Here is a 22088-nt window from a genome sequence, read left to right as displayed (position 1 = left end):
ACGTGTATAAAAGAATCTGTGGGTGAGACCAGAAAGAGGAATGTATATCCGCCACCAATATAGGAGCTGCTTACCAGAAGTAAGATCAAATAGGAGTGTATAAGTACTTTAAATCTCCAAATACTCTTTGACAGAGGGAGAGCAGGCTTGTGCAGCAACAGATAGGCAAAAATATCCTCCACCAGCAGGAGAGCCCCTTACCAAACTGAAAAAAACGACACTAGTGTAGTGGCAAGGAGTGTAGATGGTTAACTCCGGCAGGCAGGACCAATCCACCACCACCGATAAAATGCGTCTCTTACCAGACTAAGATGTTAGTACGCATTAGATATCCAGGAGTCAAATGGATGATGGATGCTCCCACAGGAAAATTCAGGAAAAAGAGCCCCAAATGTTCAAAGACATGAAAGGGAAAGAGGCGCCATAGTGTAAAAATGTAACAAAAATGTATTCATAAAAGATTATCAACTCACATGTAGACAGGAGAACAATCGCATGTAGACAGAGGAATTCTATTTCACATTAATTTGGACCTCTATGAATTATATTTGGTTAGAGACTATTTTTTGATCACCAATTTATACCTATCAGTTGGTATATGGACTTTTATTAAATATTTGATTAGCGCGACTTATTTAATTTTTATTTCTCTTCCTACTTATCCAACCGCACCCTTAGTTTTACTTACAATTCTACTTCCTCCTCTCCTCTTCCTTTCTCTGTTGGGGTCCCCCAAGGTTCTATTCTTGGACCTCTCCTATTTTCAATCTACACCTCCTCTCTGGGTCAACTGATAGCCTCCCATGGATTCCAATACCATCTCTAAGTTGACGATACCCAAATCTATTTATCCACCCCTCAGCTCACTCCCTCAGTCTCCCCACGTATCACTAATTTACTATCAGATATATCAGTCTGGATGTCACTTCACTTCCTCAAACTCAATCTATCCAAAACCGAACGTATAATTTTTCCTTCACCATGTGCCCCTTCCCCGATCTCTCTGTCAATATCAATGGCACAACTATCAGCCCATCCCCGCATTTATTATGTCCTAGGTGTTGTCCTGGACTCTGAACTCTCCTTCAAGCCCCACATCCAATCACTGTCCAAATCTTGCAGCCTCAACCTCCGCAACATCTCCAAAATACACCTCTTTCTAACCAATGACACAACAAAGCTCCTAGTTCACTCCCTGGTCATCTCACGCCTTGACTACTGCAATTCCCTTCTCATTAGCTCACCTCTACATAGGCTATCCCCCCTTCAATCCATCATGGATGCTGCTGCCAGACTCATCCACCTTACCAATCGCTCAGTGTCTGCTACTCCTCTCTGTCAATCTCTCCACTGGCTTCTGCTCACTCAACAAATTAAATTCAAAATACTAACAACATCTTACAAACAATGCCATATTAAGAGCATTATAGGCCCCTGGGCAATGCAGTGCACTGGGGCCTGCCTACACAATCACCCACAAGAATAAAAATGCAAATTATCAGTAAGGCTATATCTATTGGTACAGTAGTACCCATCTAATGACAGCTTCGAAGTTTGGCGGCTGGGTCCAGTGAACAAACACACAGACAGGAGTCGGACTCAACTGCCCTGTGTGTGCCTGTTTCCAAGAGGGTGGACAGGCATTCCTGCAGTTGTGGGCTCTCCCTCCATGGCCTAAGTGGCCTGACAGCAGTGCAGAGCCAACAGGTGTGGGATGCACATGGGAATCAGGACTAATGCTTGGCTGGGTCGCTGGGCAGGTGCCCCCCCCCTGTATGTGGGGCCACCGGGCAACTGCCCAGTGTGCCCATTCGGGAAGATGGCCCTGCTTACAAAGCCATCCACAGTTTAACCCCCAGCTTCATCACTAGCCTAGTCTCAAAATACCAACCTAATTGCTCTCTTCGTTCCTCTCAAAACCTCCTGCTCTCTAGATCCCTCGTCACCTCCTCCCATGCTCACCTCCAAGACTTTTCCAGAGCCTCTCCAATCCTATGGAACTCCTTTCCCCAATATGTCCGATTATCTCCTACTCTTTTAGTTTTTAGACGATCCCTGAAAACCCTTCTCTTCAAAGAAACCTATCATACCCACACCTAACAACTATATTTCCATTTTCTCCATCAGCTCATCCCCCATAGTTATTGCCTTTTGTTTCACTTGACCCTCCCTTCTAGATTGTAAGCCCTAATGAGCAGGGCCGTCCAATTCCTCCTGTATTGAATTGTATTGTAACTGTATTGTCTTCCCTTGTATTGTAAAGCGCTGCGCAAACTGTTGGTGCTATATAAATCCTGTATAATAATAATAATAATAATAATAAAGTCTCTCAAAATAAGCTGGTTCTTCAGCTTCAAAACGTGAGTGATGGAAAAGCCCATGAAGAAATAATGATGTGGATCAAAACTTCAAACAAATAGTGCTTCAAATGATATTCTAGGTATGAGGTGAACCGGTTTCATCCATGCATCACTGTCCACGGATCTTCTGTCTACCATCTCAAGGCTCTAACCTCCCTAACATTTGGTAAGAGTTCACTTTTACCACTGTGTGCCACCGGTTCACCTCACCACCCCTGTGAAAGATAAAGTCACGATTTCACTGCGGTAAGGGCCCACGTGTATACCTAGAATATCAGTTGAAGCACTATTTGTTTGAAGTTTTGATCCACATCATTATTTCTTAACGGGCTAATAATAATAACCTCAAGCAGGCTCTCTCCCCCTGACTAAGTGTGGCATTTACAAGCTGTTGGGGAAGCCCCAGCGATTAGATTGCATTGTGCCACATGCGCTAATTCCTAATTGAAAGAGGTGTCTAAAAAGTGTCACGCTTGTGTAGAAATTGTCCACGTATAAATGGTACCCCTTCCTGAATAAGGGTGACGCCAAGTCCCAAACAATCTTGCTTCTGCTCCCTGTGTAGTCTGGGCAGTTGGGGAGCTATAAGGTGAAAAGAAAAAGTGCGCTGATTGAATAGTGGGAAGCTGCTACCTTAGAGCTTTATATAGTGAATTGAATAAATAACGTATATCAGGTGCGCTAAGCAAATAACATGTGAAATTACAAATTAAATCATATATGTATCAAAACATAAGTGATAAGGTCTATAATAATAGAGGCCGTTGTGTACGATCTCCACTAATATATTCCTCTTGCTGGAGGTGGAGGGTTAATACATCCTTCCTGTGATTGGGATAAAGTGAGTGAGGCAATTGAAGCACACTTTGTGATGGGCGGGATGTTAGGAACTTTCCGGATTGCCAGTAGATATGGATCCCTCCAGAGTGGTGCTTCCGCCCTTCCTCGCTGTACATACAAATAGGAGTGGTGTCGCCGTGTGGACACGCGGTGACCATAGCAACGCAAAGTGATGATCCGGACGTCTGACGTCACGCCGAACCCGGAAGTCCTACGGCGGGGATAGCCGCGGCTTCTCCTCCACAACGGGACGGCGGGAGCCGTGCAGGTAGCCCGGATCGGGACAACTTAGTAATTATCAATGCTTTCTTTTAACCTTTGTTTGTGAGTGCATTTTCTGTTGGATTTGCTTTATTTGAATAAATGTGTATCGATGGAATTACGCTATGTGAGCATTTCTTTGTTTGCATAACATCTATGGAGTGACCCAGCCATCATCTGTGTGGAGATCCTAAGCTGTGCCATAGAGGTTTAACCTTTTGGGTACACATCTTGTTGGGCGATATATCCCCTTCAGTGAGGTATGTGGGCACTGCTTGGGGGGCATGCCGGTGTGGTGAAGGTGCACGATTATTATATTTATATAGGAGCACATGAATACCTGATACAGGATTTTATCACCAAAAGGGTACCAGGCTGGACTGTTCCTCCCCTGTTTTTGAAAATTACACATTATGGACTATGTGATCAGTCATAGCGCTGTTAGTGTTTGCATGTGATTTCATCATAAGATTTTATTATATGCGTACACTATTTTTAGTATTGTCTTTATATATAACAGCTGCTGATCTCTGAAAAGTGTTTTGATGGTATTGTGATTTTATATCATTTTATATTTCTTTTATATCATTTTATGCGATTTTAATTGGATTCTGGTATTGATGGCTTATAACCACTTTATTTATGTAAGCTATTTATTATAGCACTGAGCACTTTAGCGCCGAGTGGGTGAGATAGACTATTATCCCGTTGGGGTGTATATGCCTCTTTTCTTACTCTTATTTCCAGTATTTTGTTTTTCTTAACTTGGCAGCAATGGATGCTATTTCGTTTCTTAAAAACAGAACCTTAAATGTGAAAAATATTTTTTCAGAAGAGATAGCAGAGGATGCTGCTCATGACCTAGGCACTGATCTAAGTTCTTTGGGCCATTTACTCGAGCGACAGGTCCGCACATGGTGGGACATCTGTACGTTTGAGCAGTATAGCAAAGAAAAAATTATTATGAGGAGTCTAAGATGGGAAGTCACTCCTCCGGATGGCCTTGATGATGAGGCCTCTATGACGGAGTGGCTTGACTTTTTCAATGGGGTTGGTCAAAAGCTGCAGGAGTTGGTATTTAGAAGAAAGCGACGCAAAATGGCGGGTCTTGAGAAAAAGATCGCCGATTTGCAAACCAGTCTTGAACCCCATAAAGACTTACCTCAGGTAGTGAAATTTAACCTGGATATAAGAAAGAAATTGGAGAAAATAGATTGCGATACACTGCAAAAAAGTGAAAAAATTTAAAAGAGATTCAGAGGATTTTAAAAATAATTTAATTTACCTCTGGCAATCACCTGCGGCCAATGTGCCGAACACATAGGTGGTACAGCAATTTATACAGAGTAATGGTGCAATACAGGTTCAGACCCCTAGAGGGGTTAAGGGAATTAATACTAAAAAAGTACAAAATAATCGTGGAGGGACCAATTCAAACCCACACCAACGTATGGCAAATGTCCCACAGGGTCAAGGGAGAGGAGGGGGCAGAAGTTTTGATTCACCACGTATTGGCGGTAGAGACCAGTATGGTGCTTCTGCCAAACCCAATCTTGACCCGATTCCACTTAGTAATAGGTTTGAGGAATTGGCCTATTACGAGGAGCCACGATCCCCGACCCCCTACCGTCATCCTTTTTTCTGGAGGGGCGGAAGAGGGAGAGGAGGAGGGAGAGGTCGTCGACCTTGGAGGGGAAGACCACCCCGCCTTCCAAGAGGATCATTGGAGAAACCGTGGACCATACGACCCTCGGCCTCCGGAATGGCCGAAGCCAGGCACCAACCAACAACAAGGGGGTGCAGGGCAGGCCGAAAAGTTCAACAACAAAAAAAGAAGGAGAGAAACGGAATGAATGGTATCTATAATCTGGCCAATATTTCCTTATCTAAAAAAGAGGTAAATATTTTAAATGCAGGGCTGAAATGCTCTGCACACAAACCCATTAATAAATTTGAAATATTGACGTCCACAAATATATACGTAAAAAAAACCTGAAAAGGTATTATTTGAACCCTAATAAGGGCATTGGGAAGGGTCAGTGTAAAAATCAAAGTCTGGCGTTGGGCAAAGATAGTGGGTTGAAGAATAGATCACTATTCAACCCCCCGCAGCCCTCTAACCAGCACGTAGAAGTTTTTAAGCAATTGGTACTTAGAGACCTTGAGTCCATTCAACCAAAGAAAGATGTTAACCCCAGATATATTCAAGAGGGTTTGATGGCCCTTGAGCGGCGAAAAAATGTTATTATCAGACCAGCCGACAAGGGGGGTGGAGTAGTGATCCTCGCGAAGGACTATTACACCAATCAGCTGGCCGAAATGTTGGCTGATACATCAACCTATGAACTATTGGATAGGGACCCTACTGTACGGTATAGGAAAAATCTGGACAATTTGATCCAGTGGGGATATGATACACATATCCTCAATAAAAAAGGAAAAAGATATCTTTTCCCTAGTTACAGTAGAGTTCCTACCATATACACATTACCTAAAGTTCATAAAAACGAGGTGAACCCTCCGGGGAGACCCATCGTGAACAGTATAGGATCCGTTACATCGAGAGTGGGCCAGTATTTGGATCACTTCCTACAGGATAGTGTAATCAAAGTGAAATCCTACTTAAAGGATACCAAGGATTTTTTACAAACTTTGAGGGGGATTACTTTGCCTCCCGTTGAGGAAATTTTTCTGGTGACTGCAGACGTCTCCTCATTGTATACGATCATTCAGCATGAGGACGCCCTGCTGGCCCTGAATTGGGCTTTTAGCAGGAGGGATTACCTCCCGGAACCCCAAAAAAGATTTTTAGGCAGAGCCCTAGAGTTTTGCCTATCACATAATTATTTCTGGTACTCGGGGCAGTACTACTCCCAAAGAAAAGGCGTGGCCATGGGCGCGAAATTCGCCCCGAGCCTCGCCAATCTATTTATGGGGGAATGGGAGGATAGGTTTATCCATGCAGCCCAGAGACAGGAATTAATTACATACAAAAGGTATATTGATGACCTGTTTTTCATCTGGGCGGGCTCAGAAAGTGCATTACTAGAGTTTGCTGAATACCTTAATGGGAACCCGAATAACATAAAATTGGAGTTCAATTGGAGTAAGGAAGTGATCCACTATCTCGATGTGGAGGTAATGATTAGGGATAATGCACTTGTCACACGAGCCTATTTTAAACCCACTGACAGGAACGGTTATCTACCTGTTCAGAGTGGCCACCATAATAAGTGGCTTACTAATATTCCGAAAGGACAAATGCTTCGCATTCGGAGAAACTGTACTATGGATACAGATTTCTTTGAACAAGCGGAGATGATTAAAAACTGGTTCGTGGAAAAGGGTTATAATGGCAGTGATTTGGATGATACGATTAGACAGGTGGGACAAAATTCCCAGGAATCATGTCTGGTTAGTAATGAAAGAAGTATTGATAACCGTCATGAGTGGGGCTTTATTTCAACGTTCAATGCCCAGCACAAGGATGTTGAAAATGTATTCCGTAAACATTGGAATATCCTATGTATGGACCGTCTTTTGGGGGAGGCACTACCCAAGAACCCAGTCTTCATTTATAGAAAGGCGCCTACTTTTTTTTTTTAATCAAACAGTTCTTTATTGAACAAAAAAAGTGCAAATAACAGTAACAGGGTAATGCAGTAATCCACAAATAATTAGCCAAGCTATGACCAGAACAACAGGGTATGAGTATCAAAGGACATATTTGCGAGTACATACCCAGAAAAGTAACCCAGACAAGTATCAATGGCATGGAACAACTACACAACAGCGTGAGGCGTGAGGACCGAGGAACACTGTGAATGGCCTGCGGACCAGGGAACTATGTAGGGGAGGGGGACGGGAGACCGGGTCCAATACACGTCTCCGGGGCCTGGGTCCACCTGTCCCATATCCTAGTAAATTTCGTGGGACATCCACGATGACTATATAGAAGTTTCTTATACGGAGTAGTGGCATTAACCTCCCGCAGCCAATCATGAAAAGCAGGAGGTCTATCTCGCATCCAACTTCTCGCAATCAGCTTTCGGGCAGAGAACAGGACCTCATGCAGAAAGATAGTGGTATACTTATTCATGCTGGCGTCAGGAAATATACCCAATAGACACGGCTTGGGGACCAGTGAGAGAGGAGAGCCCATGGTGTCATGCAGGAATTTAACTATCTGTGCCCAGTAGCCCTGAATCTCTGGGCAGCTCCACAACAAGTGATAAAAGGTTCCCCGCTCCCGTTTACACATAGGGCAGGTGTCTGAGGTGTCACGTCTGTATTTGGCTGTCAGGATGGGGGTAAGATACGCACGATGTAGGATATAGATTTGCGTAAGACGGTCGGACAATTTAGGGGAGGCCAGTTTACAAGTATCCAGGGCGTCACTCCACTCGTCATCCTCCAGGGCTCCCACATCCTCCTCCCATCTAGCCTTAGGGACATAAGCCAGGACCGTGGACGCCGGCTCGTGCAACATAGTATATAAAATCGAGATGAGGTGACTAGGGTCCGAGCAGCTAACCACTTCCAGCACAGGAACTGGAGGAAGGGCAGGGAGAGGTTGAGGGAATTGTGTCTGGAAAGCGTGTCTCAGTTGAAGATATCTATAATGCATATGGGGGGGAAGATGGAACTTGGCGGAGAGGGACTCAAAGTTCCTAATATTGCCATTTGTGAGGAGATGAGACAAGAATAAGATTCCGTGTCGTACCCACACATGCACATCTGGTATAGTTTGGAACTCAGGAAGGGAGGCATTACACCACAAGGGGGTGTATTCGTGAAGGTCCGGGAGGGCCAGCTTGCTCGAGACCACATCCCACAGCCTCCGATAGTGATACAACATTGAAGTCCTGCTGTCTCTGCTATCCGCCCCCCGTATACCCGAGACTATGAGAGACAGTGGATCTGTGAGTGCATGGGCCCGAGACGGTGCAAGGAGCGCTAGGAATCTTTCCCTATCAGAAGAATTAAAATGGAAAAAATGAGACAGCTGCGCTGCAATATAGTATAAATTAAAATCAGGGAGAGCCATCCCCCCTAGATTGGTAGCATTCTTCAGTTTCCGCCAGGACAATTTGTGCCTGGAGGATCCCCAGACAAACGGTTTGAGGAGAGATTCCAATTGAAGAAAATACCGGAGTGGGAGATATATCGGGGAATGCCACAAGACATAGAGCAGTTTTGGGAGTAACACCATCTTTATCAGATTGATGCGTCCCATGACCCCCAATGGCAGTCTAGCCCAAGTCTGAGTCCGTGTTTTAACCATGGAAAGGAGAGGTAGTAAGTTGTCCGGGACATAATCAGACGCTTTCGTCGTGACTTGAACTCCCAAGTATTTAATGCGATCCACCCTACACAAGGGGAACTCAAGGCTGGGGGGGACCGACGAGATATCGTCGATGGGCAGGATTTGGGACTTATCCCAGTTAATTTTTAAGCCCGAGAATTGGCCATAGCGGCCAATCAGGGACAACGCTGTATGGAGAGAGGCCTCTGGGTCCGCCAGAAACAGCAGTGTGTCGTCCGCGTACATACTAATCTTCTCCTCCAAGGGTCCCACGCGAAAAGGCGCCTACTTTTGGCGACAAATTAGTGAAGAAAGTTCTGGACCCCCCAAAAAAGCCGAGTTTCTTTTGGGATAATAGATTTGGCTTTCATGCTTGCAGGAGATGCAAATCTTGCAGGCAAGTTAGCACACACCTTAGAGGGTATACTTCCTTTGTTTCTCCAGCAAATGGGAAAACTTTCGATATCAAGGACTGCATTACGTGCATGTCCACGCATGTGGTCTATGGTCTGTTGTGTCCATGTAATAAAATCTATATAGGCCATACTAAAAGAACTCTAGGGAAGCGAGCGTCAGAACACATCGCTAATATACGTAAAGGATACAAAGACCATAGTGTGCCCTTACATTTTAAAGAGAAACATAACCAGGATCCGAGGGGTTTGGTCTTCTGGGGCATAGAAAAAATTGATAAAGCATGGAGAGGTTCTAATATGGTGAGGGAAATATCCAAAAGAGAGACCTATTGGATTTACCTCACCAATGCACTCCAGCCCCAGGGACTTAACGTTGAATTGGATCTCAATTGTTTCATAAGTGACTATTGAGATCCATCCCCTGAGGTTTGATTTTTATATCAACAAACCTGGTATTTTAGTTTCTCTATTTTTTATCTTCTTTGTTTCGTCTCCTTCATTAAAATTTTGTCTTCTCCTGGTTGGGAGGTGGGTACCCTTCTGGAGAATTTTATATAATTTTATAATTGTATAGTATTTTAGGTATTTATGAGGATTAGATATATATTTATAATACCAGTTCGGATTTCAGTATTCATTTAATAAGCCCCTCCCCTTTTGGTGGGTGAGGTGTGGCGTACATATACTATTATATTTTATTATATATTTATTTACAATTTTAGACTGTATTGCTACATTTGGTGTGTAATTTATTGTTTCACACATTCATTGTGGGTAGTATTGGTGCAGAGCAGGGGTATCAGGACCCAGCAGATATATGGGGCATTTAAATGTGTATGTTAATTTCAATTATTTTTTGAAAGTCAGGTGAAAAACTGGCATCTCTCTAATGACAACTTGTAACTGGTTGTCCTGTCTTGGTTCTTTAATGGACAGTAGGCAGGTGCATAGCTTAGTGGAAGAGTGAGATGTTTTTCCCTGGTGGAATCTTAGTAGGAGCTGTTGTTTTATGCTCTGGACCATGATCCCGTGAGTGTAAAGTGGCACGCTGGTGTCCTTTGGCAGGGGTGATTTGGCATGGGGGCTGTATGTATTGATTATAAATGAAATAATAGTTTGGGGTACATTACACCAGCATTTTAAATGCACTCAGCGGTTCTGCACTTACCACTGTATACATGTGTGAGATATTGTTACTGTTTATGTGATTGTATTATATGATTGTACTATATGTAGGTGATGTACAGACATATGCAGTGTTGCGTGGTCACCATGGAGAAGCGTTCTATCGGTTTTGATGGCCGTTGTGTACGATCTCCACTAATATATTCCTCTTGCGGGAGGTGGAGGGTTAATACACCCTTCCTGTGATTGGGATAAAGTGAGTGAGGCAATTGAAGCACACTTTGTGATGGGCGGGATGTTAGGAACTTTCCGGATTGCCAGTAGTTATGGATCCCTCCAGAGTGGTGCTTCCGCCCTTCCTCGCTGTACATACAAATAGGAGTGGTGTCGCCGTGTGTCCACGCCCTCCGTTGAAGTCAGCCAATGACGAAACGCGTTAGGGCGTGGACACACGGTGACCATAGCAACGCAATGTGATGATCCGGACGTCTGACGTCACGTCGAACCCGGAAGTCCTACGGCGGGGATAGCCGCGGCTTCTCTTCCACAATGGGATGGCGGGAGCCGTGCAGGTAGCCCGGATCGGGACAACTTAGTAATTATCGATGCTTTCTTTTAACCTTTGTTTGTGAGTGCATTTTCTGTTGGATTTGCTTTATTTGAATAAATGTGTATCGATGGAATTACGCTATGTGAGCATTTCTTTGTTTGCATAACATCTATGGAGTGACCCAGCCATCATCTGTGTGGAGATCCTAAGCTGTGCCATAGAGGTTTAACCTTTTGGGTACACATCTTGTTGGGCGATATATCCCCTTCAGTGAGGTATGTGGGCACTGCTTGGGGGGCATGCCGGTGTGGTGAAGGTGCACGAATATTATATTTATATAGGAGCACATGAATACCTGATACAGGATTTTATCACCAAAAGGGTACCAGGCTGGACTGTTCCTCCCCTGTTTTTGAAAATTACACATTATGGACTATGTGATCAGTCATAGCGCTGTTAGTGTTTGCATGTGATTTCATCATAAGATTTTATTATATGTGTACACCATTTTTAGTAAGGTCTATAATAAGACAAAGCAATAATGCTGGTGACATATAGAAAGTATGCAAATGCAAACTAAATAAATACAACAATGAAACATTGAAAACACCAGTTAGTGTCAATGGTGACCATACAAATAATATCGAGACAAAAAACTGTCCCAATTGAATGCACACAAAAAAAGAAAAAGTCCAAATCCAAAATTTCTTGTGAAGAAACGTTTAAACTGAAAAAGGAGAAACCACGTGAATAAGGATTCAGTGTCCCACCACCAGCTTGGCTTCTTACCAGAAGATAGGAATACAAGGGCGTATAGAGAAATAGCTCTGCTCCAGAGATCACACAGCAAAGGAAAGACCTAAACGGGTATAGCCACTGTTATCTCCCAGGTGGAAAAGAAGAGAGTGGTCGGCCTCTTACCAAATAATTGATTACTTGAGCTGTGAGCAAACGTACACTCCTGTCCTATAGAGGATAAGGTGTAGGGTGGATCTCTGGTAGATTCTCTCCTTTCTTGTCCTCAGTATGTATGGGGAAAGAAGAGGGACCGCCAATGGTGCATTATCGTTTTAAGCATTTATTTAAATAAAAGAAATGCACTTACATTAAGGTTGAGAATACACGCTACAGTCTCCCTCGGAGATATTGCAGATAGCGGCGGCCGCCTGCAGTGTGCCTTCTCTCTGACGCGTTTCCCCCGATTGGGCATCAACTGAGATAGCAGTTGGGGAGCTCCATGCTGCTTTTTTGCTCTCATAAACCAGAAAACTCCATCTATAGCCTGTTGCCCTGTCAGAGCTTATACATTTTGACCCCATATCACGCTTGCTGGGGAGAAACTGTTTTAAAACAAGGTGGCCAGAAAACCTAATCAACGCAGACATCTTGTTTGAGGATGTACAAGGCTGCAAATTTTAGGTTGAAGTGGTTTACGAGGAGCCTAATTTTGTGGAGCCAATCATGTTCAGGGCCGAGGACGACACAGTTCATTGTCCATAAAGTGCATGAACTGGAATATTTGCTCGTATCTAGCCCTGGCCATGGCAGCAGAAAGCACAAGTATATGATGAATTGGGTCAATGGCTGAGGGATAGGCAGAGAAAGGTCTTAAATTCGGGGAACCATGATAGGTTTCCAGCCAAATTGTCTGGCAATGGTCAAATTTGGGTTTGCCATGATAAACTGAATAGCATACAAATTGCTTTGATCCACTATAGATCCGTACAGATCTTTCGTGAAAAACAGCTCAAAAAAATCAAGGGGAGTATAATCCCCTGTTTCCACCTGAATTCCCGGTTAGCCAGTGAAAGAGGGAAGTACGGGCACTGCAAAATCTGTTTGCTGCAAATCAGGATTTGCAAGTGCATCAGGAAGGACACTATGGGCTCTATGGCCTGCATGCAAATTCTTGGTAGCTGCGGGCCACTACTTGTGTTAGCGACCACACCAGCTTGAACTGCACTTATGGGACTCACCACGTCACAAAGTGATACTGCAGTGCTGGTTTGTCCATGACCAGGGTGTACTAGGCTGCTGGTGCTCGCCAGTTCACCAGAAGGTAGAGCGGCACTAGTACCGACAATCTGCTGCATAAGAGAATCGTGCGATTGTAGCACCTCATCTGTCAGTGTGCCGCTGCTCTCTACACGTATACTGATCCTGATTCCGACACTGAAGACTCCCCACCGCTCTCTCATCTGTCATGCCCAGTATCCTGTAGGCCTCTTCACTAGTGTATCTTTCGTTTGACATTTTTGGCACTAAACTTACAGGTACCTAGTGTGACTCATGGGTAAAAAAGGACCTAGTTGTTGAGGACTGCTTGAACTGCTACAAAAAAATGAACTGCTAGTGCTAGCAGAGATCAGGCCTGACTCTGCTAATGCTGCAGTTTTGTGTGCTGTGTATTGGAAGTGACAGTGATCTATTGATACTGAACTTCTTTAGGTGGGTTGGGCAGAGGGGCTAAAGGCAGGTGCTAGCAGGTGTGCCGGTGCTGATCCTGCTAACGTTGTGTTTTTGGGAACACTAAACTATTGGGGATTCTAGTATCATTCAGATCAAATCAAAGATATTGAACCATTCAGACACTATACTAGTAATGGAGGTATATACTGTAGTGTGTGTTAGTGTTACTTGCAATCAAAGGGTTTAAATCTGACGCTGTCTGGGATTGATGCTAACTGAAGCTGATGCTAACTGGCGTCACCCGTGACACTAATACAGTGATCAGATGAAAAATATGTACTCTGTACTAAGGACACTATGACAGGGAGTGAAAGGGTTTACGGAGGGTGATCAAGGAGTTTATTAAGGAATATATGGCGGGTACCCTAAACCTATCTGGGACTGAGGCTAACTTCCGCTGACGCTAACACTGGCATCACCAGTGACACCAATACAGTAAAATATATGTACTCTGTACTTGGTGAGACTGACATGGAGTGAAAGGGTTAATTGGGGGGGGGGGGGGTGATCAGGGGATAAAATATGTGCCTATGTGTCCTGGTGTCAATGTAGTGCTTGTGTACTCACAGCAGATGCTCTCTCCTCGCTTGCTGGAACTGAAAAGGGCTCCAGGAGGGGAAATATAATTTCCTGTGCCTGTGTTTACATTACACAGGCACAGAAGGTTCTTCCATTGGTCAGAACCGATCAGCAGGTCCAGGCCATACATTTTTGGCCTGGACCTGATGACTGATCGGTTCTGAACCTAATCCGATCGCCGCGGAGACCATGGGAGAGCACACCCCCTAGTCGCGGGTGCAAATCACTTACCTGTACCTCGCGGGTGCGAATCACGTACCTGTACCTGATGCAGTATATTACATGGGGCGGTCCAGGACTGGTTAATTAGTATCAGTGTCAGTTATTGTCAGTGTGTCTTAGGTAGGATAAAAACAAATTGTGCACTATTGTTTGTTTCTGGGCTGTTCTACGGGTACAAACAACATCTAACATACACATGCTGCATGTGCTAACATTGTGATCATCAGGAACAGGAGAATTTATTGTGGGTTTTTCTTTGGTGGTAGGTTATGGTAGCAGGAATTATACAGCAAATTTTTTATTTTTTTACTATTTTGGCCCAATTTTCCTTTGATAATAAAAAAAAAAAAAATCATAAGATATCCATTACTATTTACCACCAAATGAAAGCCCAATTTGTCCTGAAAAAACATGGTATAATCCACCTGGATGCACAAAGTAGTTGTGATGATATTTACGGTTTTATTAACTAGCTTTTACTAACTAGAATAAAATGTATACTTTTAATTTACAGTAAAACTACTTTAAAAGTAAAAACTTAAAACTAAAAAAAAAAACTAAAACTAGTCATAGAAAATGTTTTTATTTTTCTAATTCATCCGCTTGTAATTCTGCCAAAAGAAAAGCTTGTCCCCTACCCAAACCCCCCCCCCCTCCAAAAAAAAAAAAATATATATACCGTATTTTCCGGCGTATAAGACGACTGGGCGTATAAGACGACCCCCCTATTACATGATCTACCGGTAATACTTATACTTAGATTACCTTGGCGATATTATACTCGGCGTATAAGACAACCCCCCATTTTTGGGGGATTTTTTTGAGGTTCAAAAGTAGTCTTATACGCCAGAAAATACAGTATATAATTTTTTAACTTTTTAACACTTTTTGACAAATAGACAGGCTTGCTTTGATCCTCATACCGTTTAACGGTATGAGGGCTGAAATAGGAAATAATTTCCCCAAACGCTAAATATAATTCAATCAGAATTGTGTTCATTGAAAAGCTTGTAGACCTTTTTTCATTAACTGCTAATACTATTCATTGTGATCCAGGGAACGCATCCACAGAGGACAATAAAAACTCAAAAACGTTTTTCTCTGGAAGTAATCAGAAATATGTTTTGTTTTTACAAATTCTTTAGAAAGGAAAATTAAAATGTTATGTTTACTTAGCAAGTTTAGGAAATTTCAGTATCGGTAATTAGCGACAGTAGTAAGTTTAATATCAGGAAGCAGGATACAGATGTTTCTATAAGATGTTTAGTAACTGAAAGTTAACAGAAACAGTTGGCTCCATAAATTACCTTTTAAGGTTTGTTTTCCTAAGTATTCATTTACAGTTATGTCTTGAATGTACTGACCATTACTGTTTATTGTATTGTGAACTGCATTCATGAAACATGACCAGGAAAATGTGTACAGTTAATTACAATTAACACAATTATGAAGTCGCAATTTATATTGAATTTTCTTTAACCACTTAAGTACCGGAGGATTTGGCTACTCAATGACAAGGCCCTATTTTGCGATTCGGCACTGCGTTATTTTAACGGACAATTGCGCGGTCGTGCGACGCTGTACCCAAACAAATTTGGCATCCTTTTTTCCCCACAAATAGAGCTTTCTTTTGGTGGTATTTGATCACCTGTGCGATTTAGATTTTTTGCGCTATAAACAAACAAAAGCTACAATTTTGAAAAAATTACAATATTTTTCACAGTCTTTTATATGAAATTCTCAAAAAAAAAAAAAATGTAAAAATCTTAATTTTTTAACATTTTAGGCCAATTTGTTTTCTGCTACATATTTTTGGTAAAAAAAAAATCACAATAAGTGTATTTTGATTGGTTTGCGCAAAAGTTATTGCGTTTACTAACTACGAGAAAGATTTATGTCATTTTTATTGTTTTTTTTTTTTACTAGTAATGGCGGCGATCTGCGATTTTTTTTGCGGGACTGCGACATTGCGAATTTGACCCCTAACTGACATTTTGACACTTTTGGGGGTACCAGTGACATTACTACAGTAATCAGTGCTAAAAATATGCACTGTTACTGTAAAAATGACACTGGCAGGGAAGGGGGTTAACATTACTGGTGATCAGTGGGTTAAATGTGCCCCTAAGGGTGTGATTCTAACTGTCAGGGGCGTGGCTTGTGAAGTAATCACAGAGACATGCGATCCTATATAGCAGGATCACATAGCCTCTGTGATCACTTCAGGGAGAATGACAGACGGCTGTGTTTACATCAGCCGTCTGTCCTTCTCTCTGCTGCGGGAGATCGCAAGTGGCCGGCGGCCATCAGAGCTGCCGGTCACATGCACTGGCTCCCCAGCTAACAAAGGGGGGCGAGAGCACGCCGCCGGCAGCGCGCTCGCCCCCTAGAGTCTCCTGAGCGAGCTACGTAACATAACGTCGCTTTGCCCTGGAGCGGCTGCCTGCTGCAGTAAAACTGTGGCTGGCGGTCGTTATGTGGTTAATAGAGGTTACAGGGTGATGCAGCAACCTACCTTTTTTATTAGATGTAGGATGCAGCGAGTGCTGGACTTTATCAATTATTTTATCATTATACTTCATTAGTAAATAACATAGTAAATACATCTACAAGTTCTTACAAAACAACCCAAGACTAATATAAAGCAAGTACTAGTGTTACAGAACTGGGCAACTATCAAAATTTAAAGAGTATTTCCACTTTTGCTGTCAAATTTTAGAAAACCCTGCTATATGTGTCTTATGTGTTCTCATTGTTTCCTATGTGTTCTCTCATGTTTTTAAAAATGATTCTTACCTTTTTAGATGTTTCTCCAGAGGTGTCATGGCTGACTGCAATGTTTTCTTAACAATGTTAGAGTGAGCCTGTCCCAAGTCTGTCCTCATAACAACAATGCAAGAAGGTCAGCCTCTACACCTCTTTGATAATGAAGATCTGCCTGCGCAGTACAGACAGAGTTAATTATGGCAAACACAGTTGCCCAGCCCCCGCAAACAGAACTAGACTTCTGCAATTCGTTTCAGTCTAAATGTGAATTCGGAAAAATTTTGGGCTATTCTGAGATGTATATAACCTAATTAAATTCTGTGTGAAGAATAGCTGGTTGTTAAGGAGAGGACTGTGAAGCCTTGTGACGTCACTGACAGGGGCATGCTGGGTCGATGATGTCACAAGGGGGTTGGGGGACCCTCTAACGTCACGGGGTGACTCTGCCCCTTGGCAATTTAAGGAATGTCAGACGATAGGGCAGGCAGTCAGCGGCGTAGGCAAAGCGGGGAAACCATACTTTGCTGCCTACTACTGGGTTTAGGGCGCGCCTCCTCAGCAGGCACCCATTGTCATTGTACATAGTGGAAGCCTGACAGCAAGTCCCAACCAATGATTCATGGCCAGGAAAACCTTGATCTGGTAAGGAGATTACCGTTTCACATAGGGTGTGAAGCTTTCCTCCTGGTTTTCCAGTCACCCTCTCGCACTATCCGTTTCTGGTTCCTCTGTGATTGGTGGTGTCATCTACCCCCTTTTTACTCCTGGATCTGATCATTTTCTATGGACATTATATGAATTTGTTTATGTATTATCCTTATTTATTAATTTTATTATGATCATCTTTACAATCATGTCATATTAATGTTTTTATTTCTATTAGCGCTGCACTTTTTGTTTATTGGTTTGTTTATGTTTATTGCTAGTGCCTTAGTTCCTCTGAAAGGCCCTTCACATACCAGTTAAGACGTAATTTTAATGTTTTCAAGTCTTTCCCTTCTCTGGTGTAATATTGTTACTCGTGTGCTAAATATTTATTTTATTGATAGTGATTAGAGTTGAGCGGACACCTGGATGTCCGTGTTCGGCGTGTTCTGCTGAACTTGAAAAAAAAGTCTGGGTCCGTGTCCCGGACTTTTTCCGAACTTTACCCGGACACCGCACCCCATTGAAGTCAATGGGGACCCGAACTTTCAGGCACTAAAATGGCTCTAAAACACCAATGGAAAGGGCTAGAGTGCTGCAAATGGCAGCAAAATGTAGTTAAGAGCATGGCAAGTGCTCTTAAAAAAAATCCCCTTTAAATTTGTAATTTTTAAATAGCAGATTAGAACAGCAATCTGTAGTAAAATATAGCTGAACGCTGCACACAACAGACTGATAAAAAATAGATTTTTTTTCTCCCTCCTCCTCCTCCTCCTCCTCAGTGGGCTCAAGTGAGGGCAAAAAATTGTTCACTGCACCACCCCCCACTCAGCAAAATCGATGTAGACTGTCCCTGCCTAATCTCTGCAGCCTGTCCCTAAAATGCTCAAAAAGATCGTTCACTGCACCACCCCCCACACAGCAAAAGCGATGTAGACTGTCCCTGCCTAATCGCTCCAGCCTATCCCTAAAATGCTCAAATAACTTTCCCTGCCTACACTCCAACCTGTCCCTGCATTCTTTTCGGACACAATACAATTTTTCACTGTCTGTCCCTAATCAGCAGCCAGCACATATGATGTGTGCTCTCTCCCTAAACTACAGCAGAGTGACGCAGCGCGCTGGGGCTCTCGAACTTATAAAGACATGGTCACATGCTTCAGATGGCCAATCACAGCTACTAATACATTAGTAGGCATGGCTGTGATGGCGCACACCAGTTAAACGCTTGTTGATTGGCTGTTGAAAGCCCGCCATTAAAAGCGCGCCATTACATACAAAACAGGAAATACAATTACCGAACACGGATTTTAAACCCGAACATACAGTAAAGTTTTCGGGTCCGTGTTCGGGTAACAAAAATCCAATTATTCGGTACGAACCCGAATAATACAGTCCGTGTTCGCTCAACACTACTAGTGATCAAACTATTGTATTCATGTCCTTTTTTAGGCAGGGGAGGTCGGGAAGGGGAAGAGGGAGAGGAGGCAGACCATGGTGGGGTCGGCCCCCCAACCCTTCCCAAGCTCCCAACGAGGGATTTTGGAGGGAACCAAAGATATGTTGAAGAGGGCATCAAAGCCCTTGAAGACAGAAAAGATATACAGTAATAATCAGACCCCAGACAAAGGAGGGGGTGTGGTTATTTTAGGGAAGGAATTTTACCATTCCCAATTAAAAGAAATGTTGGCAGATAGGCACACTTATACTCCATTGGAGAGAGATCCCACATATGTATATCGGAAAGATCTGCGTAATTTAGTGGAATATGGTTATCAATCAAGAATTTTAACTAAGAAAGAAAAAAGATTATTGAATCCCAGCTTTAACCGCATCCCCACCATATATACTCTGCCAAAAATCCATAAAGATCCTGTAAATCTGCCAGCCACAGACCTATAGTGAATGGCATAGGGTCACATCAAGATTGGGGCAATATTTAGACAGATTCTTGCAGATGAGTGTTGTAGTAACAAAAGCATACTTAAAGAACACCAAAGATTTTCTGCAGTTGCTAAGGACAGTAGAGATATCATCTCAATCTCAGGTGTGCCTTGTAACTGCATATGTCCCGTCTTTGTATACCAACATCTAAAACAATGATGCGATGTTGGCCCTGAATTGGGCCCTCAGTCAGAGAGATGACCTACCTTTCGTTCAGAATAGATTCCTAAGTATGATTTTGGACTTTTGCTTATCCCACAACTACTTCTGGTATGATGGGACCTTCTATACCCAGAAGAGGGGAGTAGCTATGGGCCCTAAATTTGCGCCCAGCTTTGCGAATCTCTTCATGGGCGAGTGGGAGGATAGGTTAATTTTCAGTAGGAGAAGAGAGGAACTGCTCTTCTACAGAAGGTTTATTGATGACCTGTTTTTCATCTGGGTTGGAGATTAACACGCCTTAAAAGCATTTACTGTGGACCTTAATCAGAATAATAACAACATAAACCTTCAGTTTAATTGGCGTAGGGAACATGTAGACTACTTGGATGTGAGTTATGTTATAATACAATCAATACCATACAGTATACTGTATACCAAAATTTGTAGACTCTATATCTTTCACACAGACTAAATAATATATACTGATTTGGGTTATTTGAACCCAAAAAATGTAGTTGACTACATATTAGCTTAAATTTATGAAGAAAGATTCTTTGTGAATGTTAGAACAGAAACAAAGAAAATGTGTTTTTTCAAACCTTTCGGGATTTTTTGTTTATATAGTGAAAAATAAAAAAGTTCAGTGGTGAATAAATGCCACCAAAAGAAACCTCTGTTGGTGTGAAAAAAATGATATAAATTTAATTTGTGTACAGTGCTGCGTGACCAAACAATTGGCAGTTAAAATAGTGCAGTGCTGAATAGCAAAACATGGCCTGGACATGAAGAGGGTAAAACCTTTCCGGTGATTAAATGGTTAAAGGGTTTTCTTTTAGTGCAGAAAAGACCTTAGATGTCATGTAAATACAATTCGAAAATTAGCCACTTGATAACTTCCTATGATACTTAGCCATTAATTTTCGTTTAAAAGCAATAGCTTACATTTGATAAGCACAGGATATAGCCTATTTACATTAGTTTGTATGCATTGTCACCGGGAAAAAGGCTATACAAAATTATTTATGAATTAACCCAAAAGTATCAATTTCCAAAAAGAAATATATACAGAGAAGCAAAAAGTAACCATAAAGGTCAGGGTTATCGCTAGCTGCAGGAACCCAGGGCATATGCCAGGGACAGGGCATATGCCTTGTATCTCCCATGACAATGCCAATTTCCTGTACCCTTTAACTCACAGCACAGACTTCAAATCGTAGCAAAAACTCAGAGTCTCCTCAGCTTTAGTGTGTCATGTGACAAAGAAGAAACCAGGGAAGGACTTCTGGGGAGAGAATCTTTGCAAGAGGATGTCTTATAGAGGGGGAGCATTATACTGGGGCAGGGGTTTGCTGGGGGGGGGGATATCTAGTGGGGAGGAGATCATTGCGGGGGGGGGAGTAAGATCCTGTTTTGTGTGAGGGGGGAAGAGGGGGCCTTGACTGGGTGGCCAACTGGATTATCAATATTCCTATACATTTTAGGGATATGATAGTAGTATAAAACAGATGAATGTAATATGTTGAGAAGTTTATTCTCTTATTTACTGAGAATTCTTGAAGCTAGGGTTCTGTCCACCTTCATAAGTTTATGTATACAGTGTTTTGCTGCGCTTGATTAAAAGAACAATATTAATAAAATACTTATGATAGCAGCTAGCACAATAAGTTGTTAAATGGCATCTAATAGACAAGAAAGCAAAAGAAGTGTGCAGCGCTGAATTGAAAATATCCAAATTAATATGGACTAAAATAACAGAGATCCAAAGTCAATACTGTAGTGCATATGGATATAATCACATGCAGAAGAAAGGATCCCCTGAAACATGAGTAGGAAACAGTCACCAGTGGTGAATCCCTTGAATAAACAGTCCAATAGGTGGATGGTAGCTGATAGCCAGTGTGTAACACTGCAGGGGGAGCCTTCACCAACACCCAAATGTGCAGCAGCTTACCAGAAGGTGTAGATCCCCATGACAGAGATCCACAATAGCCCAGAGATTCTGGCTGAGGTCAGGCTCTGCTATCCATACCAGTACCCACTACACAAGGGGATTATCTTCATGGGACCCACGCTGTGCTGCACTTATCTGGTTTTAACTGTTCCTTCCTGTCATTTTTTGCATCTACCATTGACTGGCGGTGATTATTTCTGCTATCGAGGCCTGCAAGGGGTATACCTTTGAGCACATACGTTCTATCCATCTGGATAGGGATTATGCCCAATGAGAGTGGAGACCATTTGAGCTGTTGGGAATCATGCCCAGTGATATTGGATGAGATCTGAGCTATTGTGGATCTCTGTCATGGGATCTACACCTTCTGGTAAGCTGCTGCACATTTGGGTGTTGGTGAAGGCTCCTTCTGCAGTGTTACACACTGGCTATCAGCTACCATCCACCTATTGGACTGTTTATTTAAGGGATTCACCACTGGTGACTGTTTTCT

General features: G+C 42.7%; 1 protein-coding gene across 1 annotated transcript in view; it reads right to left on the bottom strand.

Annotated features, from left to right (window-relative positions):
- The window catches only part of SELL (selectin L), a gene marked incomplete at both ends in the record, with an annotated part of 319522 nt that overhangs the window by 14145 nt on the left and 283289 nt on the right, over positions 1-22088 (bottom strand). The gene's annotated exons all lie outside the window — the stretch shown is intronic.

Source organism: Pelophylax lessonae (genome assembly GCF_965119305.1).
Source record: "Pelophylax lessonae genome assembly, chromosome: 8".
In the NCBI taxonomy this organism is placed as follows: Eukaryota; Metazoa; Chordata; class Amphibia; order Anura; family Ranidae; genus Pelophylax; species Pelophylax lessonae.
Note: the sequence above shows the minus strand (reverse complement) of the source record. Positions and strands in the feature narration are given on the sequence as shown.